Here is a 17,047-nt window from a genome sequence, read left to right as displayed (position 1 = left end):
CTGAGTGGCCTATGACATTGGGATGGACAAAAATTATATCTTCATTTCACTAGTCTCTAAATGGTATTCAGTACTTCCTTTGATCATGAACGCAGGCAACAAGAAGTTCCTGTGGTTTTGTCACTAAGAGAAATCACAGATGTTTTCATATCACACGTCAGTTACTATAGCTATCTCAAACTATTGTTTAAGCTACCGTAACTCTGAAAGTAAGATCATATCAGACTCACCGCTAAATCTTATTATTTAATGTATTAATAAAAAAGCACATGTTACTATATCACAAAAGTTTTTAAATATTTCAATAATTGTATTTTAGTAAAATTGTTTTCATTGCAATTCAAATGCAATATTTAAAAATTATTCTGAAGGCGGCCATGAGCTTCATCAGATGCCCATAGAGCCTGCAGGACAGAAAGGGTTAAGAAGCCACACCTGGGGAGTGGTTCCCCGCAGCCCTTTCTAGGAAGAATCTGTTCTGCCAACAGAATTGCCCTGGAGTTGGGGTGTGAAACCCTGAGGGAGGGGTGCAGCCCCGTCCTGGGCACTGGAGAGAGTCAGACATTCCATAATTATGTATTAAGCATCTGCTCTGGCACAGCTCCCACCTGAATGCTGGGGAAACAACAAGAACTAAAGTTGCTCTGGGGGAGCTAATGGGGACAGATAATCAAAAAGACCATCCCAAGATGCGGGAAGGGGACAGGGGAGGGAAACCTGACTGGGGAGGAGATGGCTGGCCAGAAGTTCTGAAGGAAAAGGAGGAAGTCACACCAGGGCTTGAAAAGATTTCCAGCTGACTCGTTGAAACACATGTACAAACAAAATGGCTTGGAAAATAGTCCTTTGGCCACACAGATACGAAAGCAAGATGCTGTGTGTCTTGCTCTTCGTGGGTAAGATGAGAGGGGAGGCCAACCTAATGTTCTAGCTAAGGTGATGAGCTCTCTCCATTTGCCCAGGGGTTTCCCTTGATGCAGGGCGTTGGGTGCTAAAACCCAGAAGGTCCCAGGCAAACCAGGACACGGTGGGCATCTTGGTATCAGCACATAGCTCTGGAGACTTCTGAGCCCAGGAGTCCTGGTCCTCAGCCACATGGAGCTCAGAGTGCAGCAAATCCAATGCTCCCATTTTAGAGACAAGAGAATTGAGGCCTGCATTGGGGTAGGGACTAGCCCCAGGTTGCCCAAATAATTGGTGGCAAATCTTGGTCTAGAATTCTGGTCCCATTCCCTGTCCAATGCTCAGTCCTACCCCAAGTGGTACAGTAAAGTCAGTAGTTCCTTCCCCATTAGTCCTGGAGGTCGTCTATCATCCAAAAAGACTATAGGTGGGTCCTCAGGGGGTGGGGGGTCCAACAGACAGTCATATCCCCTGGAGGGATGCCAGCCTCCACCCTCTGAACAAGGGCGAGTTTTCTTAGTGGGGCACCTCCATGTGGCCCTGAAAATCACAGCAGTGTGTCTGATCTGCCTGGCCTCTTCTTGGAGGCAGGAAGGGAGAGTATTTCCAGAGAGACGAACTTTTGAGCCAAAGCCAGCTTAGGTTTAGATCTCTGCTCCAGCAGTGCGACCTGGCAAGTCACTTCACTTCTCCGAGCTTCCATTACCTCGTCAGTTAAAGGGGCATAACTTCACCCACAAGGCCCTTCCTATACCCTCTGACTCTGTCACAGCCACCCTGCCAGTGCATCGAAGTGCTTGGAAGTCTCTCAATAAACAGTTGCTCAATGAATAAATAAAGGAATGAAAGAACGAATGAATGGCCACACGGTTTTCATTCTCCCCACCCCTCTGTCTTTGCCATTTCACCTGGTAAGTACCCCTCGTCCTTCAGGTGCCAGCCATAAGCACAAAACTTTCTCTGCCCTCTCAGCACCTACGAGGTCTAGATTGGGGTGCTTCTTCTAGGCTATCAGCATTGTCTACCCCATGACAGTACCAGGTACACCATCTTGTCATCGCTGGCTTTTTCATCCACATCTCTACCCTACTCCAACTCCAACCCCCAACACTCATTATACCATGATCTCCATAGGGCAGGGACCTTGAACCAGGATCAGGTCTAGTTCACCACTATAACCCCATATCCTACCACAGTGCCTGGCACATGATAGGTGCTCAAAAAAGATGAACTCAAGTAAACAAGTGAACAAGCTATCAGCGCTGGTAAAAATGTCTAGAAACTACATGATAGGTGCTCAATAAATGTTTAATTGTTATGTTTTAATTACATTTCTTTGTTTTACAACATATTGAAGCATACTTCACCTATTATACAATTCACCCCATTTGATGGTTTTTAATAAATTTACCAAGTTGTGCAACTATCACTACAAATCTGTTTCAGAGTATCTCATCTCTCTCAATAAGATCTCTCGTGCCCATTTATTGTTACTCCTCGCTTCTAGCCCCTGTCCCAGGCAACCACTTATCTACCTTCTGTCTCTATAGATTTGCCTTTTCTAGACGTTTCACATAAATGGAATCAGACAATACGTGATCTCCTGCGTCGTGACTCTTTCAGTAAGCATAGTTTTTGAGGTTCATCCACGTCATAGCCACGTTAGGTTGTTCCCTTTTATTGACAATCTCTTTTTATATTTTGATAGTTTGAATTTTTCATTACCTTATTTACTTTTCTGCACTTCAGTTCCTCATCTGGAAATAGACCTAATAAGAATATCTACCTGCTAGGGTGGTCATAAGGGTTAAATGAGTTAATACATGTAAAGTCAGCTCAGTAAATATTAACTATTATTACCATAATTTTTTTCATTCTTTTTGCTTAGGCAAATGTGGAAAGCCCTTAAATGTATAAGGAGGCTGGAAAAAAACAAGCATCTCTAAGGACCAATCTCATACCCAACGGCCTTCTAAGTTCCGTCCTGCTATCGGGGAGAGTAAACTTCTTTCTCCCCTGTGTCCCCCATCCCCACCTGCAGGCTGCAGTTTCTAGAACATTCTCATCAGGTTTCTTCATGGCAAAATGAAAGAGACCAGTAAAACATGACGGCACAGGGGAGAGGGAGTGGCTGCAAGTCTCATGTGATGCTACAGGTGAAAATTAATCCCTTAAGCAAAACAGCAAATTTTTCAAGTGTTCCTTCTCTCCTCCCGAAAACCAACGATAACAATAACAACAACAACAAAAAAAACCTGGCAGAAAGGGTGACTCTGGCTCACCTCTGCAGCTGCAGCACGTTGCCGGGCCTCCTCCTTGGCACCTCCGGGCTTATAAGTGGCTTAAGCTGTCTGTTGGCTCAACAATTATTCTGGGTGGGTTCGCCTTCCTTGCAAAGGGCATGGGTTTCACCGGCATCGGGGCGCCAGAGCATCCCACTGGCTGCCCAACAGCGCCGATCTTGGTCCACAGCCGTGGGGGAGCCCTGGTGGCTTTCGGCACCTCTCCAGGCTGCCGCTTTTGTGATACAGTAATGTGTCTCATGAAAGCCAGCTGGGAAGCACTGTATCACCTGGCAATATGGCAGTGTGGTGATGAGCAGGGGATCCAGAGCCAGGCTCCATCCAATAACTGTGTGACTATGAGCAAGTGACTCAACTGCTCTGTGCCTCGGTTTCCCCCTCTGTGAAATGGAATAGTAGTAGATACTGTGAGCATGTATAAGGCGCTCAGAGCAGTACTTGGCATGGATTAGGTGTTAGCTACCATGAACTAGTGTTCCTTGCACCTCTAGTATGTGCCAGGCACCATTCTAGGTGGTGGTTTGAGCTCCATGTGACAGGAAATCAAGGCCAGTGGTTGTGGGAGCCTAACCAGGGCCATGCCAGATTACTGTAGGGGAACCACGAGTTTGGGAGGCCCTTGCTTTCAGGCCTTATTCTCTGATTCCTATATGACAGGCATCCATTAAACGTCTCCTTTACCCTGCCTCCATCGCTAAAACTTCACATGTTAAAGACTCTCCTTACAGATGGGGAAACTGAGGCCCAGCAGGGTGAAGGAGCCTATCAAAGAACACACGATTCATGGCATAGTTGAGCTCTGAACTCGACTATGAACTCTGAGTCCTATCCATCTCGCTCTGACTGCATGCAGCTCCTTCCTCAATAACTCGAAGATGGAACATTAAAACATGGACCCAAGGGCCGAGCTGTTGAAGTGATTTCTGGCAACCTATTCCACAGAGGAAACCTTCAATGAGTGCAAAGAGGCACAGAGAAGCGAGGTGCAGGGGCATCATCGAGTGAGCCAGAGCCGAGATGAGAAAGAACGCCATGCCCTCCTGCCACTGGGCCTTTGCATATGCTGATTGCTCCTCCAGGAACACTGTTTTCCCTTCTCTCTGGCTAGCTCTTACTTATCCTTCAGATCTCAGCTTTGGTCACTTCTCCTTTGTTCGTTGTCTTGTTTTGACTTTGTATTGAGGCGCAGCTCACATTAAGCGCACAAACATTACGTGTGCAGCTCAGTGACTTTCTACGTATGCGCACCCGATATATTCACCACCCACACCATTCCCCATACACTGGAAGGCTCCCTCACGCTCCCTTTCACCGGCAGCTCCCAAAAGCAATCAAACGCTGACCTTTCTCACCATGGAACCCTTCCTAACCTCATGTAAATGGAATCACACAGTACGTTTTGGGCTTCTTTTGCTCGCTCTTATCTGTACGAGATCCATCCATGTACTTGCGTGTAGCAGTATTTTGTTTTTCTGCTTCGCCGTGTAGTATTTTCTGGGATGATCCTATCACGATCTGTTTCTTTTACTGCAGGTGGATGTTTGGGTGGTTTCTAGTTTGAGGCTACTTGGGGTAAAACCACTACAAACTTTCTTGTGTATGTCATTTGGTGAACAGATACAATGTTCCTCTTGGGTATAAATCAAGGGACGGGACTGCCACGTCCTGGGGGATGTGTATGTTTAGAGTTAGTAGGTACTGCCAGTTTTCCAAGCTGGCTGTACAAATTTGCACCCCCTTCAGCAGTGTGTGATGGTTCTGATAGCTCCATATCCTAGTTAATAGTTAATACCGTCAGTCCTTTTTATTTTAAACTTTCTGGTGAATGTGAAGGGTTGTAGCAATTCCCCCTAGAAGCCACTCTGCAACCCCTAGACCAAGGTGGGGGCTTCCTGCTCCTCTTTCTAGATTCGTTTCTCTGTAGCATCCCCCAGTTCGCTCTCTCTCTCACCTCATGCAAAGAACGCTCCTTGAGAGAGAAAAGGGCACCATCCTTCTGACCCACAGCCAAACCCTGTCACCCCCGTCCCAGGCCACCCATCCTCTTGCAGTGCATCTAGAAGTCCAGCCCTGAGGAAGAAGGGCTCTCTCTTTGATGTACCCTAATTAATATCAAGCCCAATGCTTAATGAGCTGGCTTCTTACTGGGTGTGAGATACCAGGCCTCTCTGAGCCTCAGTTTCCTCTTCTATAAATAAGAACGATACCTCTGCCTCATACGGTTGTGGTGAGAGCTGAATGAAATGCTATGTATTAAGTCCTTGGAAGGGTGCCTGGCAGAGGGGGAGTAACTCTCTGAGGTCACTCTAAAACCCACAGCCCTCTTTCAGGATATGACCTCTCCTACTTCATTCTTTTCATCATTGGAAAGCTCTACGAAGTGTCCAGCTGCATGAAGCAATGCATCCATCTCCACCCAAAGAGATGGGTCCCTAACCTCAAAAACCAACAAGCCCTGGGAGCCTTCTCTCTGCTCCACACGCAGCCTCTCACTCGTTCCTCACGTTACCCTGCTCGGTCAACTCCGATAGTAATGGTTCACGTGCCAGACATCGTATTGTTTCCCATGCACCATCTCATTCTATCCCAACCTCATCAATTTGAGGGAAGGGCTGTCATTCCCCTTTTCCAGATGGAGAAACTGAGGCTCCGGGAGGGGAAGCTTGGCCTTTGTTCCAGGGGCAGGAGATCTGAAACCTTAAGCCAGGTCTCGTAGGTCTGCTGCAATGTCCACACCAACCTCAGGACAAGCAGCGGGGTGGGGGGCGCCTCTGCCTGGAGGGCCAGGATAAGCTCACAGTTGTCAGGGAGGCCCTGGGCATTCCAGAAACCACAAGGGAGGACAGGGCAGGGAAGTCCTTACCCTGTGAGGTCCGTCTTCCCTACTGGCTTGTTTTTCGAGCTTGGTGAATCCCACTTACCTCATCCGTGATTTCTGCTGTGCAAACAGCTTTCTCACGTGTCACACGAAGCCCTGAGAGGAGGGCAGGGCCGGGCTTCTGTTGCCTCGTGGTCCTATCTCTGTTGAAACAGATGTCCCAGCAATGGAGACACCTCCTGGGAGGCGACTGCAAAGAAAAGGGTGAGTCAAAGGCCTTCTTCCCAGAGGACTGCCCCTTCCAATGCCATTAAAAGGAGGAATGCGTCTGAGCTCATCCCGGCCCAGCCCCCGATGACAGGAATGGCTCCCTAATTGTCCTTAATGCAACTTCCAAATGACTCGTCTCAGAAAGTCACTATGTCAGCCCCGGTGACTTCCTCAACAGCTGTTTCATAACTGCAGAGGCCTCGGCCAGTGAGAAGCTTCCTTGGTCTACCTCTGCCCTACAACTTCCGGCCCAGCTCGAAAGAGATGATGGGAGTCACCAAGGCATCCAGCAACAGGGGATTGACTAAATATGTCATGTCACATTCATAAGTAACACTCGGCAATCTAGAAGATAATACACACCTATATTTATTGGCATAGAAAGAGGTCCACCACTTATCACAGATATGAAAAGGCACGCTGTAAATCCCATTTAAAAAATGTTTCTCTTATGCCTGTGGGGTTGTCTGTGTGTATATACGTAGAAAAAAAATCTGTAAGGATATCCAAAAGGTCAGCAGGTGGTTTTTACTTTTTACCAATATATTTATGTGTTTTCTCAATAATAATAATAATTGTTAAAAAGCTCTATGCTAGGCGTAAGAGTGAGCAGTTTACCAGCGATATCTTATTTAATCCTCATATGAAGACGACAAGGTCGGTAAAATTCTTTCCTCATTTGACAGTGAATATTTATCACTTTTAAAAGAAGAAAAATGGAAAAACTTTTTCACTTTAAAAAAAAAATCAACTCGTATCACATATGGCTACAGAAGAGGCAATGGGCCATGTGGGGTGTAAAGATAAATTCTCTGCGTAGGATGTAGCCCTTGACTTCAAAAGAGGTTCCAGGTCCAGGTATCCAAATAACTGGAACGCTAGCTCGCATTTGCTAAGTGCACCAAGAGGTACTGAGCAGTGTTATAAGAATACGGAACAACAGCTTGTGGCCTTAGAGGGGCGTGGAACAAATACTTATTTATTGAGCACCTACTGCATGCCTCTGCTTAGAGCACCTCATCTCATTTGGGGCTCACAGCAGCCCTCAGAGTGGACATATCTTTCATCCTTGTACTCCTGAGGAAATCCAGGCTCAGCGAGACTCCGAAATTCTTCCAGAGCCATGAAGCTAGGACTAGTGGAGACAGGATTTGAACGTCGGTCTCCAAAATCAATGCTGTCTCTCCCATTCCTGACACTCCACCATCCCCAGAGGCGTGTTCAGGACAAAGCGGCTTTTGAGTTCAAACGTGCTTTGTAAGTAATATTTCAACAGCAGGTGAGGAGGCGAATGAAGGCCATTCTCTGTCCAGGCCTCACTTTTTTCACTTTTAACTCAGGAGTAACAGTACTAAAGTCGTAGGGTTAGTATGAGGATGAAAAGGGGCAGTAGAGATGATCGGGTGTGTAAAGCACCTTGAAAACGCACCTGGCGCATGGTGAGCACTCTGTTGGATGGAAGCCATAGTGGGCTCTGGAGTCAGGCTGCCTGGGTTTGTGTCTCTTCTCTACCACGTACTGTGTGTCACTGGGCGAGTGACTTAACTTCTCTGTGCCTCACTTTCTTCATCTGTAAAACGGGTGTGATAAAAAAGACGCAGCCTCATACTTTCGTTGGAACAATTAAATGAAGCAATACATGCAAGGAATTCAGAGCAACGCCAGCTCATAGTCAGCAAGAATAAAAATGGTCATCATGATTATTAATATTATTTTGTACTGCAAAGACTTCTAAAGTTATCAGTTCTGAGTATGTGACCTCAAGTTACTAACCTTCCCCCAGCCTTATTTTCCCCACTGTAAAATGGAGCTATGAGAGCTGCCCTTAAAATCATGGGGAGGGCATCTCTAACCACATGAGATGCCACTTCACACCCGCTAGGCTGGCTACCGTCAAAAATGATAATAATAACAAGTGTTGGTGAGGACGTGGGGGAATTGGAACGCTTGTGCACTGGTGGTGGGAATGTAAAATGGTGCAGCCACAATATGGAAAATAGTTTAGCAGTTCCTCAAAAAGTTAAACACAGAATTACCAGGGATTCCACTCCTGGGTAAATACCCAAAAGTTGAAAGCAGGGACTAAAACATCTATTGTACACCCGTGTCCACAGCAGCATCACTCACAGCCAAAAGGTAGAAAAAACCCAAGTGTCCACGGATAGATGAATGGATAAACAAAATGTGGTTTAGGCAGACAATGGAATGGGATTCAGCCATAAAAAGGAAGGAACATTCGACAGATGCCATATGACGTGGATGAACTTAGAAGACAATATGCTGAGTGAAATAAGCCAGTCACAAAAGGATAAACATTGTATGATTCAACATATGTGAGCTGCTTACAAAAGGCAAATTCGTAGAGACAGAAAGTAAAACAGAGGTTGCCAGAGGCTGGAGGGAGGAGGGCATGGGGACTTAGTGTTTAATGGGTACAGGGTTTCAGTTTGAGATGATGGAAAAGTTCTAGAAATGGATAGTGGTGACGTTGCACAACATTGTGAATACTTAAATCTCACTGGGTTGTATACTTGAAAATGGTTAAAATGGTACGTTTTATGCTCTGTATATCTTACTGCAATAAAAATAAATTTTAATATGTCATCTGAAAAAAACTCATGGGGAGGGTTAAATGAGACAAGGTGTGTAACATGCCCACCAAGTACATTCTCTGGCAAAAGATATAGTCCACACGACTCCTTGCTAAGAAGGACAGGAGACCAACTGAGGTCTACCAGTGACAGGGGTGCTGAGCCCTGTGGCATGCACGGGGTGCGACAGAGTTTGTATGGCTTTACTGTCCACTCTCCACTGGACCCCTGCCCTCAAGGAGCCCCCATCACCACGTGGAAGGGACCAGGCAGGCCCACCAGTGACACCCACGGCAGGTCAACAGTGATGAGTGCCAAGGTCCAGAGTGCTCCAGGAGGTCAAAGGCAATCAGAGATGGGGTGAATGCACAGGGCTGGGAGAAGCAGCAGGTGTGGGATGGGATGTTGTCCCATAAATCAAAGTCCTAGGGAATGTGAAAGTAAAAGTAAGAACAGTGGGACTACTGGGAACCTGAGAAGGCTTCCTGGAGGAGGTGGCCTTGAACTAGGTCTTGAAGGAGGCAGAGATAGGACACTCCATGGGGATCCCAGCTTTCTAGCAACCCCTCTGCTAAGGCTGAATGCAGTGAAGAATCATTTATGGAGCTTCTACCCAATGCTTAGCTCATTCGGTCCTAACAGTGACCCCATGAGGTAGCTGTCATTGTGCCCATGTTATAGATAGGAAAACTGCAGCCCAAAAGACTAACTTGTTCAGGGTGGTGGCATAAAGGTCCCAGGCCTATCTGACCCCCAAGTCTGCGCCACTCCCACGATACGAAACTGCTCTCCAAAGATTAGAGCAGGTCCCACTCCCCACAGGACCCCTCCCACTTCAAGGCCTGGGCACAACCAGCTTTCTGCTTTGCTTGCTGTGTTACCTTGGGAAATGTACTCAAGTTCTCTGAGCCTTGGTTTCCTTATCTGAAAAATGGAGAACACAAAATCCCTACTCAGAAGGATTTCTGTGAAAATTAAATGAGATACTGTATCTGATGCGCTCAGTACAGTCCCTGGTATATTATAAATACCCAACACTCGATAGATACTTTATTATTATTGTTGTTGTTATTATTATTTATTATGGTGATAACCACTACTGTTTCTATTCCTATTAAGACAAAGAGCACCTGCTAACAAGGATCACCACTTCAGATGCCTCCAGAGGCTGAGCAGGTAACACAAAACTGTGAATTGGGCAGTGCAAACAACACGGGGTAGTGGGGTCTGTGATGAAATAGAGTGTGCACGCCCCTGCTTAAAGATGGTTGTGGTATAATAAAAAATAAATATTTAGTCTTTATCCACCCCTCACCCCGCCCCCTTTCTTAGTTCCTGGCACAGAGCTCCTAAAACTTTTGGAATTTCTTTTGTGTGCAAATGAGCTGACTCCTGGGGTTCCTGGATAGCTTCGGGATGGGGGCCAGTTGTCAGAAAGCCCAAGTCCTGATTAGAGCCTTGGGACCTTCAGCATTCCCTCCCCAAATTCTGGGGAGGAGAGAGAGGCAGGAAATTGAGTTCAGTCACCGATGGCCAATAATTAATCAAACGTGCCTAGATAATGAAACCTCATTAAATTTTTTCGACATGGTTCAGAGAGCTTCCGTGTTGGTGAGCACATTCAGGGTGACACACCTGACCGGGCCATGCGTGGACACTCCATGTCTCCCACCCCCAACAGACTTCGCCCTATGCAACTCTTCCACTTGGCTGTTGCTGAATCATATCCTTTATAATAAACTGGCAAACATAAGTAAAGTGCTTTCCTGAGTTTTGTGAGTTGTTCTAGTGAATTATCAAAACCAATGAGGGGGTCAGGAGCACCCCAATTTATAGCTAGTTGGTCAGAGTACAGGTGGCCTCCCAGAATTTATGACTGATGTCCGAAGAGGGGGGCAGTCTTGTGAGACTAGCCCGTAACTTGTGGGGTCGGTGCGGACTCCGAGTAGCTCGCGTCGGAACTGAATCTAATTGTTGGACGTTTGGCGCTGCAGAATCGCAGGATTGGTGTGGGAAAAAAGACGTCACATGATCAAACTAACGAACAAACAAACAAATAAATAATGTCAAGTGATTGGAGGAGGCACGAGAGGACCCTGAGGGGCCCACCGTGCTGTGCTGGCTCTTGGCCTGCTGGGTGGTCACCCAGCTGTTTGTTCACCATGTGACAGCTCACCCAGCTATATCATTAAATACTGTGAATATTTCTGTCTGCATGTTAGTACTTTAAAATGTAACTACCATTTGGATAAAACACATTGAAGGTCAGATTCTGCCCCGAGGCAGCAAGTTTGCAACCCCTGAGTTTAGGTATTTCCTCCCAGATAGAGGACACCTGGCCACTGAGATGACCAGGGCACCAGGATTTGAGACTCACTTCCAGTAAGAGTGGGTGGGGCTGGAACAGGACCTAAAGGGCTCATCTGGTCCAGCTCCCTTCCCCCTGGATGCAAAGGACTATTATCCCCATTTCTCAGATGAGGCCACTGAGGCCCCACATCAGAAGGCACCATCTCATTTGGGGCCTTAATATCCCCAATAGCCTAACTCTGTTGTCTCATCTTCATGGGCCTCCTGAAGCCCCGTGGGAGCCTCTGCCTGGAAGGGGTAAGTGGGGTCCCGAGGCTACCTCAGTTGGCTTTTCCATCAGGCCTAAGTCACTTTCATGTCCTTGACTCGCCCTTGTTGCAATTTCGGTTATTATTTTTAGTGATGCTTATAAAAGATGCTTCGAGGCCCTTGTGCACCTCAAGGCCTGAGGCACTAACATCTCACCGATCCGAATTCATCACCAGTATTGTGATTAGTATTTCATTAACAATACTGATTTCCTGCACTGGCCATCAACTTGTCATTAGGTGATTTCAAAACTCTTAGCAGAGGTTGACTCACACTGCACGGGCTGGTCAGAGACAGCATTTTTTTCACCCTAGTCAGTGGCCTTGATCAGAACTTAGGATACCAGGCTGGTGGCCAGCAGGCTCCAGTAACACAGCCAGGCACAGCGTTAGACCTTTTGTGAAACTACATCAGTGCCGCCTCCCACAAGATAACGTTAGACTGTACAAGACACAGCACTTAATGACATTGACTTCTACAATGAGATACCTGCTTGTTCATTCTTTTTCCTTTTTTTTTTTTTCTCCTGAATTTGACCAGGAGAAAGTCTCAGTCTTTCTCTCATTTGTCCCTGACACCCCCTCTATCCCTCCTCTGTGAAAAAGAGAGAACAGGCCTTAGGCTCGGACACTTGGGCTGAACCTGATGAAAACTGAATGATGCCAGCTTGCTTCGTTATGCTATTTTAATGGTCACCTTCTATTTACGTTCAGTAGTGCTGATGAGATGTAAAGTTCCCTTTTCAGATGAATTTATTTAAGTAAAAGGTGAATTTAAAGAATGTATTAAAGTAATAACGGTCTGGATTAGGGTTCTGCAAACTGTGGCCCATGGGCCAAATCTGGCCACCTGCCTGTCTTTTTTACAGTTTATGAACCAAAAATTGTTTTTACATATTTAAATAGCTAGGGGGCAGGTAGGAATCAAAAGAAGAATATTTTGTGATATGTGACACATATATGAAATTCAAATTTCAGTGTCCACGATAATTTAATTGGCACACATCTGCGCTCATTGGTTTACATTTTGTCTGTGGCTTGTCTCACACGACAGTTGAGGACTGAGTAGATGCAACACAGACCAAATAGCTCCCATGTCTAAAATATTATTTGACTCTTTAAAGAAAAAGTTTTTTGGCTGGCTGACATGGCAAAGATCTTGGTGATGGTTCCAGAGAATGAATCCCTCATCAGAACTCTGGGAGGTTATCACCGTTTGTTTCACCCAGTTTACAGGTGAGAAGGAAACAGGCTCAGAGAGGTTTAGCGACTTGCCCAAGGTCACACAGTTAGACAGCAGCGAGTGGTGATCTGAAGCCAGGTCAGACTGCAAAGAGGCATTTGGTGGGCAGGGCTGAGTGTAACATATGCTTTTGTGATCTTTCTTCCCATGACTCCACCCCTTCGTCCTCTTCACGTCCCCCAGACACACGTGCTACTTTCTAACCTCTGCATCTTCGTTCATATACCCTCCCTTCTCTTCTTCCCATTCTTCACTCCAGTAAGATGGCCCCTCCTCTAGGAAGTCTTCCCCATCTGCGCATCCCTCCCAGACCCAGGTCAGCCCTCCCCGCTCTGCCCTCCCTTCCCCCACGCGCAGGTGCGTGGCCATGGCTAATTCACCGTCCTTTCCTGATGATACGATCAGTCATCTCCCCAAGCTCGGGAAAGCAGGGACTGTGTCTTATACAAACTCCAAATGAATCAGCAGGACAGCATAGGTCCTTGTGCCTTGAGCCTGGTCTACAGCCTCCCCTCACCTCTGCCCTGCTCATGCCTTATGCTTGTATTCCCCAGACCCATCACTGTTCCCTCTCACAGAAACACCTTCCCTGCCCCTCCTGCACCTAACTCTTATTCATCCTTCAAAGCCTCAATCAGACATCAGTATGAGGACCTCTATGTGCCCCACTCGCCCCTCACAGAGCAGATCCCTCCCTTCCCTGGGCTTCCTCCAGGCCCCCCCACTACTGGTGACACTACAGAGGAGGAGGCTTAGCTGGCAGGTCTGGAGCCAGATAACCTGGGTGCAGATCTGAATCTTCTCAATTCTAGCTCTGTATCGTTGGACGAGTGACCGAGCCTTGCTCTGCCTCCTTTGTTCTGCCTGTGAAATGGGGCTAGTGACAGCAGATTGTGCCTGTAGTCAGACTAAATGAGGTAATGCCTGTGAAGCCCTTCCATGCAGTAAGTGCTCAGCAAATGTTAACTGCTATGACCGCGCTGTGATTGTAATTGTCAGTATCTATGTCTGCTCATTCTCCAAGTGATAGGGGGAGGGGTCCTGTGGGAGTGAGAACTGGCTCTCATCTACATGGGACTCCCCGGTGCCTAATGTAGCAGGAGGTCTTGGTGAGCTTCTCAGTAGAAGTGCATTTCCTCCCTCCTTTCTCCTCCTCATCTCCACCCCAAGCTCTGCTCCCAGCTGAACAAAGCAAACTGGCTGATGTGGGACTCAGGCTGCCGAAGTCCAGGTCTGCTTTCTCAAAGAGATCCCTGACCTAAAAGCAGGACCCCAGGCTCCAGGGCCGTGCCCGGATCTACCCCCACAGCAGCCCTTGGAGCCCCTTGCAAATCTGAGGAGAGGAACCAATAAACATGGTTTATGGGCCAGGAAACAGATTAAGAGGCTTGCCTTGTTCAGAGTCAGTGGGGCCTCAAAGGAGGCCACACCAGAGTCCTTGTTCCTCATCCGGCCCCCCAGGCCCTCTCCTGAGAGTAGGCTCCCCTCTATCGTAAATCTGTTAAAAAAAAAAAAAAAAAGCAACCAAAGACACGCCTGAATGGGGTCCTTTCAGCTGGGCTTGGGGCCAAGGCAGCAGCATGCAGAGCAAACCGAAGCCTCCCCAGGAAAACCAGAGTCCGCATAAGTCTAAATGGAAGGGAGGTGGGTCAGCTGCTTAGCAGGACTCCACGAAAGGCAGGGTAGTGCAGTGGCAAAGAGCTCCGGCCCTACGTTCGAATTCAGACATCACAACTTAATAGCTGTGTGACCTTGGACAAGTCATTCTACCTCTCTGAGCCTCCGTTTTCGACTCAGTCAAATGAGGCACAGAGCTGCAGTGAGGATAAAATAAAACCTGAGAAGTGCTTTGTATACTGCATCAGGCACCAAATAAATCTGCAATTTGCCTAGCTCTGACCATCACCTGGAGAATCCTTGGTTCCCTTTCTTTCCTTCTCTGAGCCTCGGCTCCTTCAAGAGCAAGACCTCCTTTCTCTTATTCACCTCCTCGGAGTAGAGTAGATAGCCCAGGGTCGTGCAGGGCACTGGGAGCAAGATGGAGATGGGCCAGCTGGGGTCACAAAACTTAGCCCCATTAGGAACATAATCCTTGCCTTAGATGGGATGCCCTTAAAATCCAACTGGCTCCAGGGATTCATGTACCTGAACAGGTTGGGGAAGTGATCCCAGGAAACACCAGTAGGGCAGTGGAGAAACGAGACAGGTAAAGGAAGGCAGCCAGCGACCACTGCAGCTCCAGAGTCTTGGGGTGGGGGTGGGGCTGTGAATCCCCCAGCACTTCACACCGACTGTGGATACCATCAGTGAGAAAGTTCCCAGCGGAAGAACTGGGAGGGCCAGCAGCTGGAAGAGGACCGGAGTGCTGTGGCGTGGTGATGCTGAGGCCTGTGGGGGCACTCACTGCATCTGCTATGAGCATCTGTTATATTCCAGGCACTCAGGTACATACACACAATTTCTCACGTAGTCCCCCCAACAACCTTGCAAGACACCATTATCTCTCTCCCTTACTTAAACAGCTTTATTGAGGTGTGATTTACATACCACAATATTCGCCCATTTTAAGCATACAATTCAATGGATTTTTTATTATATTTACTGAGTTGGCCCGCCATCACCATACTCTCACATTAGAACATTGTCCATTTACAGTCATTCTCTGTCTCCCGCAACCAATATCGGCACCAGCCTTAAGGACCCACAAATCTATTTTCTGTCTCTACAGATTTGTCTGTTCTGGACATTTCAGGTAAATGAAATTATACAATATATGGTCCTTTTGGTCTGGCTTCTTTCATTTAACATCATGTTTTTGAGGTTTATCCATGTTGTAGATGTTTCAATATTTCAATCTTTTTTATTGCCAAATAGTATTCAATTGAATGGATATACCACATTTTGCTTATCTATCTATCAGCTGATGGACATTTGAATTCATTTTTTGGCTGTTATGCATGATGTTGCTATGAACATTCATGTACAAGTTTTTGTGGTATATTTCATTTTTAAGTAGATACCTAAGGTGGAATTCCTAGGTCATATAGTAATTTTATGCTAATGTTTTGAGAAAATGTTTTTACAAAGCAACTGTGCCATTTGACATCCTTGTCAACACTTGCTACTGTCCAGTGAGTATGAAATGGCATCTCATTGTTGTTTAGATTTGAGTTTCCCTAACGGCTAAGGATGCTGGGCAGCTTTTCACGTATTTATTGGCCATAGGTATTATCTTCTTTAATCATATATCTATTCAAATCTGTTTAATTGTGCTATGTGGCCCCTTTGTCATCCCCCTTTACAGATGAAGGGATTGAGGCTCAGAGAGGCAGAACAGCTGCCCACAGTGCCACAGCTTACGGGTGACAGGCACCCTGACCCCTACACACTGCCTTGGCACTACTCCAGGCTGTGTCCAGTTACGCATTTGACCTCATTCCCCAGGGGTATGTTTGGAGGTTGCTGGGAGTTGAACATTTGGTTCTTTGGAAATGAGGGGTGAGGACTCCTCACATCTCTCCTGCTTTAGAGGCCTAGGATCCCAGAGAGGAAAGCACTTCACAGCAGCCTGCTTTCCTCACCCTGATGAGCCTGCGCCCCTCCCAGGCACGAGGACCAGGTGACAACACAGAACCACCCTGCCAAGTGCTCAGAGTTTGAAGACATGTGTCATGGACCGTGTCGCTCCACCTCACCTGCTCCCCCCTTGCCCCTTCAGCCTCCCCACCCACCTTGCTCTCAGCCCTCCACTTGGGAGCATGGCCTGCTTTCTCCTGACCTCAGGGCTTGGCTCTGTTTCTTGGCTACTATTCTTGTCTCTTCTCTACGGTCCAGTGATTCCACTAATGGCCCTCTGGGTCACACTCCTGCTGACCTGACCCAGCTTTCCTTTAGAAGTTATCGGTCAAGCCTCTCAGTGAACATCATCCTAGCACCTGCTCAGTACAGGATGCCAGGGACACAGAAAGGACAGGACACAGTTCTGTGTCCTCCATGAGGTGGATGAGGCAGAAACGTAAACTACTGAGAGCCAGTGAAGTTTTATGGGAGGTGTCATAGCTGAGAAAATTCTGAACAGGGAACCATGGGGTACAGGGCAGGAAGCAGAAGTGAAGCACAATTTATGGGCAGATTCACCACGGGAGGGTAGAGGTGAAGAAGGGCATTCAGGCAGTGGGAACAGCAAGCGCCATGGCAGAGAGGTGCAAAGTCTGTTTGAGGAAACACAAGTAGCTCTGAGCTGTTGGGATACAAAGGGCGGAACTGGGATCTAGTAGAGCTGGGGTCACAGAGGACCTTAA

General features: G+C 47.2%; 1 long non-coding RNA gene across 1 annotated transcript in view; it reads right to left on the bottom strand.

Moving 5' to 3' along the window:
- Positions 1-2,193: 2,193 nt before the first annotated feature.
- LOC107195855 overlaps positions 2,194-17,047 on the bottom strand; it is a 44,703-nt gene continuing 29,849 nt past the window's right edge. The window contains exons 2-4 of the long non-coding RNA XR_001517134.2: positions 7,724-7,864; positions 6,128-6,274; positions 2,194-3,586 (exon numbers count right to left, since the gene is read on the bottom strand). This is a non-coding gene — a long non-coding RNA (uncharacterized LOC107195855). The remainder of the gene's footprint in view (positions 3,587-6,127; positions 6,275-7,723; positions 7,865-17,047) is intronic.

The sequence above is a fragment of the Pteropus alecto genome, unplaced genomic scaffold (genome assembly GCF_000325575.1).
Source record: "Pteropus alecto unplaced genomic scaffold, ASM32557v1 scaffold125, whole genome shotgun sequence".
Classification (NCBI taxonomy): Eukaryota; Metazoa; Chordata; class Mammalia; order Chiroptera; family Pteropodidae; genus Pteropus; species Pteropus alecto.
Note: the sequence above shows the minus strand (reverse complement) of the source record. Positions and strands in the feature narration are given on the sequence as shown.